The 8,079-nt window shown below is 43.3% G+C and overlaps 1 long non-coding RNA gene across 1 annotated transcript; it reads right to left on the minus strand.

Moving 5' to 3' along the window:
• Positions 1-471: 471 nt before the first annotated feature.
• Positions 472-7,571, minus strand: LOC105853720. The gene is made up of 3 exons (XR_001145505.1): positions 7,402-7,571; positions 608-704; positions 472-504 (listed from the first exon to the last, which is right to left on the minus strand). It is a non-coding gene; the product is annotated as an uncharacterized LOC105853720 (long non-coding RNA).
• Positions 7,572-8,079: the final 508 nt, after the last annotated feature.

Genomic DNA, 8,079 nt, shown 5'->3' on the forward strand with positions numbered 1-8,079 from the left:
TCTCTGTTCTCGCCCATTTTCGCCCGAGATCAGCAGCCCGCCAAACGTGCTGTATGCCCGTTGGTCTCCTCCCCTCCTGGCTTCTTGCATCACCCTCATCCTGTATATAAGCCCAGGTAAAGCTCAACAAACTCTCTCTGTTGCTGCACGATCGATGGACTCTTTTGTACGCTGGACCTGGGGCCCCTAATCTCCGGCCTTGCTGGTCAAGGTTGTCCGCAGTATAAAGCATTGGTAAACAGAATCCATAACACATTTTTTTTTTTAAAGATTTATTTATTTGTACATACAGAACTGGGGTACAGGCCAGAGGCTCAGGGGCAGCGAGAGGCTTCACCAGAGACAGGGTGGGGAGCAGAACAGGCAGATCGACGAAGTACACTGCTGAGGGGAGCAGCGGGCGGGCCAGGAGAGGTCTGCCAGCCATGTGGTCACCTCCAGGGCAGGCGGGAATCGAACTCATGCAGAAGTGGCTTTCGCTTCTCAGTGCTGTGCTTTAACCCGCTGCATCACCAGAGAGGGCCCACATTTTTAACTCAAGATTTCAAGTCACAGAAGGTTACTTTATGCTGTAACTAAATACATGCAAAAATACCTGTATACTCACATGACCTCTCCATGCAGGTATTTGTTTTCCTCTGCAATGAAATATGTTGCCCACTGCAGAGAGGTTAAGTTGGAGTGCATGAGAAATCTTGTCCCAACTGTTTAAAGTGAAAGTACATTGATGTTAGAAAAGTAAGAGAAAATCAATAAAAATTTCCAAATTACTACTGAGAGTGGTTCACAACTTTGAACTCCCCCCAAAAGAATATGAAAAAATTCGACTCTGTAACAGAACAGAGTCTGTCAGTATTTTAATAAAAAGCCAGTGGGGTTTCGCAATTCCACACATGACAGCACGGCAGTGAGATAGGAAAGTGCCACCAAAGCCGTGCGTCTCTTCTGTATTTCATCCTGAGCTTTTACTTGAATCCTGACATACGGATAGACACGCACCATTGCCCGCGGCCATGGCTGCACAGGATGTGTGGCTGATACAGTGTAAATCAGTATGCATCGCACCCCCACGCCAATATACTGGGCATCCTGAAGTCAAATGCATTTTATTTCATTCTAACAACAGTGAGAAATAGACCCTATAACTTTTACAGAGAGTAAATTTCGCTTTGTATGATGTATTTAGTGATACCGTATTTTTTATGCAATTCAATAAAATACAATGTAAAACTTCAGGATGATAGAAAATGAGATGCCACCGGGCCCTTCCTGGTGGTGCGACAGGTTAGAGCACAGCACAGTGAAGCTGTCTGCAGCCACTGATGCAGAAGTTCGATCCCCAGCCACAAGGCGCAGCAGACCTCTCCTGTCTGGCCCGCTGCTCTCAGCAGTGCCTTTAGTCAGTCTGCCATTTCTGCTCCCCACTCTGTCTCTGTTGAATCTTCTCACCTCTAAGCTCTGGCCTACACCCCAGTTCTTGAAGTAAATAAATCTTTTTTCTTTCTTTTTTTTGTTTAAGAAAAAGGGGTTTAAAACAAGGAAGAAGCTGCGGCATGTCTCAAACATTTGCAGTCCAGGTGGCAGGGGAAACACATGCTAAGACATGCACACAGTGTGAGTGCAGAGATCACACCAGAAGATTGTTCAGTTCATAAAGTGTAGCAGAACAGAGATGCAGAGTTGGAAAGATCAAGGAAACAAAGTGGTTTGAGTACAATATGCCTTTAGACCAGAAAGAAAAGTCGATGCAAATGCAGAGAGGTGTTTGACTCCAATCTCCAGACACTTGGATTTTATTTGAAAGGCAATAACAATATTAGTGCATTTGGGTTAAAGGAGTTGCACGTCAAAACACAGGCAATGAATGCAAAGAGCCAGATGAAAGGAGTTTTTTGCAATGAGAAATGTCAGGTTGTGAACCTCATTCACATTCACTGAATTACCTCAATATAGTCCATTGACTCTCTATTGTGCAAAAGTCAGCTCTTGGGGAACATGGGGTATGGTGGGAAGAGGAGGTGAGGAAATAGAAAATATATATGAGCTAAGCTAGTTTCTTGCCATTTATTTTTTGTAACAATTTGTGGTTCTTTCTCAGTTACCGAGTGCTCAAGTAAAGAAATCTATCAAGATAAAGATTTTCTCCTCTCACCATGTCATTCAGATAAAGAATTCTCATGTAGAATGGGAAATAGAACACTTGGTTATTTTTGCTTTGATCCAAGTTACAAAAGAAGTGATAAATAAATATGTACAATTTATGGGAAAGAGATACCGATTTGTTTCAGAAGAAATAGCAGAAAGGTTATTTCTAGCTGGGACAACAGCTGTTGGTGCCTTTTCGGAACAGATGTAAAGAGTCTCTGAGCAGAGATGCAATGGGAAGGAGGCTTGATGGATCCTTTGTTTTAAGACTTCAATAAATTATGGATGCTTCTCACAGTATTGTGAGGTACCCTGACAAAGTGTGAAATACTTTATTCTGAGTGAGAGTGATTTACTCTGAATGGGCCCAGTGTTTAAAAACAATAAAAAGTTGGGAGATGCAACAGTAAAATTAATAAATTCAACTCACAGAGTATCGCGGTTTAACATCATCACCAACAAAAACAACTTGAGTTATTATTTCTATTTTGATTACGTTGATTGATAATACTTCTTAGCCATTAGCACAGAGGAAATAAGGCAATAATTACATGCATCTGGAGAGGAGACGTATAGAGGAGGAAAGAGATTTACTGCAAGTAGCTTGGCTCATGCGGTTAAGGAGACAGAGAAATCCAAGATCTACCGGCAGTCAGTCTGTCTGGCAGGCCTGAAACCAGAGGCCGAGGCCCCCCTTTATGTCTGAAGTTCCCCATTTGCTTTTTCCCTTCTAGGATGCCATTCCTTCATTCCTCCCCCTGCCCTGTGTTCCATCCCCTTACCTCTCCCGTAGCTAACGCAAAATGGGGCACTTTGTAGGGAATGCTGAGATAATTACTGTGGTTTTTAATCATGTATGCCCTAGTCATGCACCGTTGGAGTGTAAACAATGTTATCTAGTATGTTAATTGGTTACAATATTTTAAATAAAAAAGTAAAACTTGGTATGAAAATTTAAAAAAAAAAAAAAAGGCCCTAAGTGAGGAAGAAAGTGGATGTGTCAGACCAAGGAGCGAGCAGCTTTGCGCTTCCTCGGCCTCTGCGCTCCCTGGTGTGTGCCAAGCCTGGCCCAATGCCGACCCACACTGCTGAGGGCAGGCTCCTTCTGAGTCTGCCAATTCAAATGATTTTTATTTTCTGGAAACGCCCTCATCAACACATTCAGCAATAGTTTTCCTGGCTCTCTGGGAGACAAACCACATACAGTTAGCCACCACGCCTTGTTGTAACCCCTGGGCCTGGGGGAATGCTTTGATCCGGCACAATGGGTCTCATGCTATTCCTGCCTTCCCAGAGTCAGAGATTTACACATGTCCAGTGATGGCTTTTACCTCTGTCTACTAGAAAGTTCCTTTAGCAGAATATATAAAACTGGACGCAAAGTAAGAAATTATATGACTGACACCAGAAAGAACTTGAGTTTTACAGCTACATCATGTATATCACTATAGTTAGTTATTGTTGCTATAAGTTTTCTTAAAATTGTTAGTAAGCTACTTAGCACCTCTGCAACCACAAGTTCCTTACAAAACAAATGAAAAAATTAATAATGATAGCACAGTATGAAATGAAGATAAAATGAAGGACTTGCTTCATATGGCTGACAGTCATTCCCTTCTGCTAAGTGAGTCACTGTTGCAGGTGAAATCCATTATTTTTTAAATAGATACAATATCTAGCCAGTAAATATTGATTTCTCTTCTGTGGATCTATTATAGTATCTACTGATATGGATTTAAAAAAAAAAAATCTTCCTGTCAGACAAATGTATACTTTGTTGTTAATATGTCTGTTTTCACTTATTTCTATAGATCAAACATCGATTAGGATAGATATCCATAATAAAATGAAAGAAAAGGAGATTTGGTGAAGAAAGAGCCAAACATGAGCTAGTCAGCGATACGGAAGCAGAAACTGTGAAAGCTACAGCTCTTCCCTGTGCAGGGAAAACAGTCACACACTTCGCAGTGTGAGGTACTGTGCACTGCACTGGCTGAAGTGAAATGAGAGAACCTGGGATTGCCTGGCGTCCTTAGAGTGTTTTGGACGTGGTTGCATTACCTGAGCCACAGGGACGTTGGCACCTGCTTTGGGGGCGGCCATGTGACCTCACAATGTAGCGATTGGATGAGACCACAAGGGGCCCGTGCGCTTTACAGCAGAGGGCACCAGGCTTTGCCAGTCGACCAGCATTGCCCGGGGTCTCGTGTAACAGCTGGACCCACTGGGGATTCAGTGACCATTTGCGACACCAAGGAAGGCATAAAGCAGGGTGACTGGCAGTCTGCGCTCCCAGAGACACACGCAGATAGAATGGAGGAGAATAAATGTAAACAAGAACCCCCAGAATAGCCCAGTATCTGGAGTAAGTGGCCGCAGAGGTGCTAAGTGGCTTACTTCTAGTTACTGCTAGAATCGATCATTCACGAGAAAGACAAAGAGGCCCTCCATTTTTTCTACCTATCACCTGTGAAGTTCTCAGACTCAGGTTAGCGTTGGTGGGAAGGCAAGCGCAGGTGTGTCATGGTTTTCTTGATAAAGACTAAAGTTTCTTAGCAAAGACGAGCTGGCTTTTCTCTAGCGCTCGGCAAAGGCATGGCAGCCGGGAACACAGTGAGAATTTTAAGATTTAGAGTCGTGCCTAAAATGTAAATTAATCATTTGTTCAAGATGCATTGAGCACCAAACTCATATAGGCAACGTGACAATGCGTGGGATAGAGATAGAAAAAAAGAAATAATGGGGGGGAGGGGAATGAAAAAGAAATCAAAGCCACAGCCCCATGTCCTCAAGAAATTCATAGCCTGGAGGGAAAACAAAAGCATAAATAGGCAAGGTCAATAAAATATGATTAAGAGCACAGTTTGCCCGTGGCCTGAAGCTTTGGGAAATTAACACTGCCTTGGGCATTTCATTTATTAACCTACTTCTAAAGTTTATTTCCTGGTGAGTGATATTAAAAACACCATGCTTCCTGGGTACAATTAAATTCAATTTAAAATGTATTAAGTGACACTCTGTGAAAAGTACTTTACAAATCGCTCAACTCTAGGGGATATATTGATCTAGAAGGTGCAGTTCTCACGCGGGAGGCATTATTAGCACCGACCTCTACACACCTGTAAGCGCGTCGCTAGATGGGCCGTGAATATCACCAGTCCTAAGCTCCATAGGCTTTAGAGTGGGGACAGAGTAATGCGATCTAGCGGGTTTCGGGGGTGAGGGTTGATTGGGGAGTGAAATGTGAGATGGAGGCAGAATCTCTGTGGCTAACATGTTAATGGACAGGAAACGATTACCCACAGAGCCTGCGCTGCCCCGTCAGGCACGGGGACAAAATCGAATCCTGTTACACAGACGGTATCACTGAGACATGGGTTTTGTGTAATGGCGAATGTTTTTCAAGCTATTCTCTAATTGAAAACTGCTTCCCGGCCAAAAGAGAGTAGGATGTAATTACTTCCAACAGTGATGATCAGAGGGAAAGAACAATAAAGCAAAAAGCTGAGCACTGCACAAATGGAAACCAGCTTTTTTCTCCTAAAAAACTAAAAGGGGGCGTGCAGGGGCACGCTGAAGGACTGCCGGCCGAGGGGACACTGCCAGGCTTGCGCAGTGGCTGCGAGACACACAGGGAGTGCGCGCTTTCTAAATGGCATGCATACACATTTTGAACTTTGCAAAGAAGACAAGGAACGGAAATTTCTGTGAATTCATAGCGGGAGCCCTAACTATAGCGGACACACTACAAGAAGACCAATACGTCTTCTGTACATCAGAAGTCCCCATTCTCCTTTCTCAAAGTTGTGAATATTAGACTAGGCCTGGGTGGCAGGAATGAATCGTGCTGGAATGAAGTGAATAACTAGAGGATCCCATCATGTTTAGTGTTTCGAGTAAGTCCAGATGCCAGTCCGTCCTGAACAGGGTGGATGGAGGTGGGAGATGGCCAGACAGTCATGGCCAATGGGCGCCATCTTTTATAGACATGACTGATGGGCTCCCAGTCTAATTCTGCTTTCTAACCTTTAGAAACGTGTGCTGTGTTTTTTTCTTTGTACCACATCAGTCTTCTGTGCCATGGAGAACTTTGCTTGTTTCCAATCTTGACACTAATAATTGATGATTAGACTTTCTGTTGAAGTTCATTTATTTTTAATATATAGATATGCTTAAATCACTGAATAAAATATGTTCAGAAAATATAAATAAAATATGCCATTTGGTTTATCTCTTAGTCATGCAAATCCTAGTGGCCCTGTATCAATATCAGCAGCCCACATGAACAGCTCCTGCATGGAGCTGCTCAGAAAAGCCAGAGAACAAGAGCTGAAAACCTCTTACTGAATAGGGATTAAACAAAAATGGTATACTAACCGAATGTGAAACAATGTTGATGGAAACACACGTTCTCAGTTTAATGTGACAACTGCCATGCTGTAAATATCTCGGTAGTCAGTTACCATCAACACACAGGACTGCAAACTTGGAGCAGAGTGATTAAGTATTTTATACTAACTTCTTACATGTCATTAAAAGTCCATCTAATAAACCTCTCAGTAGATTATTTTTTACTGTGTATGATTAAATGAGAATGGTTTTTATAATGGTATCTGTATATATAGCAGCTTTATTGAATGAACTATTCTGTAAAAAATGTAAGCAGAAAATAACTTCACAATTTCCCAACACACCCTGTTAAAATCACTTTGACAGTTTCTTCCTGTCCTTGAAAGAAATCACAGGATAAGTTCCATCGATTTTCCAGGTGCTCAACGATGATAAAAGCCAGGCTCTTACAGTCCCCATAACATTCTGATTTATATGGGCCTGACTTCATTTAGGTTTCTTTTCCAATATCAGCCTATTTGGTCAGAGAGATATTTCCTGACCGGCCTGAGTAATAGCAAGCTCATACCATCTTTATTCCCTTACGTGGCTTTATATTTCTTCACAGTTTATTATCTCTTTTATTCCACGAGAATACCAGCTCCAGAAAAACGGGGGATATTGCCTTTTTATTCTCCTTTATATCCCCAATGCCCTACAAAAGTTCATATGATACCATAGGTGCTCCACAAATGTTTCATGAATTGAAATATTAATGAAATTAATAATAAAAAAAAATCTTAAGCACTAAAATTTCTCTTCCCCCACCCTCCTCGCCTGCCCTCTTTGGAGCCTCTCAGACTTAGCTACATGCAAAGGAGAAAGACAACAATAAAGTCGATGGCTTCTCCCTTTCCTGTCTCTTACCCAGTCATGTTGCTGCCAGTCCAGGCATCTCCCGACACCTCGTGCATCAAAGCAAAGGGGATTCCACTCAAATTTCAGCCTCAATGCATCAGATGTAAAGGTTTGGGCAAGTTGTGCGGGCCGGGCTGAATGTGTGCCCAGGAGAGATCCACCTCCATTACAGACGTCTGAGCTGGCTCAGAAGAGGCTTTGGGGAGAGAGTGATTCAGCTGCGATCCCGAGCTGGCTCCCTGTGGATGGGGGTGGCGCCAAGTTTTTGCTCAAAAATTCTAAAGCATTAGAATATCTTTACATAGAGAGCTTATTTTCTATATACATTCAGTACGAGAACAGGCAGCACCCTCAAAGTAGCAGCTCTCACAATGGCAGGGGAGGGGAGGAGCTGTGACTAGCTTGGATGAGGACTTGATGCCTGAGGTGAGTGAGGGAGGGCGTCCCAGTCCCAAGTCCAGGGAGCACCAGCAGGATGGGCTTGTCAGTTACATTCTCTTTCCACAGAGACTGTCCCTGGGTGCTCCTTTGAGGCCAACTGCCCCCCACGACCAGCGGTTGCTCGCCCTGGTGTTACCAGCCTCCCAGGGTTACCGGGAATGTCTTCGGAGATGTAACGCCGTTTCCCACATTGGAGTTAGAGACAGAATTCCCAAGACTGAGGGAAGCAGGAGGACAGAGGCTGGC

Source organism: Condylura cristata, unplaced genomic scaffold (genome assembly GCF_000260355.1).
Source record: "Condylura cristata isolate star-nosed mole 26May11 unplaced genomic scaffold, ConCri1.0 scaffold00016, whole genome shotgun sequence".
In the NCBI taxonomy this organism is placed as follows: domain Eukaryota; kingdom Metazoa; phylum Chordata; class Mammalia; order Eulipotyphla; family Talpidae; genus Condylura; species Condylura cristata.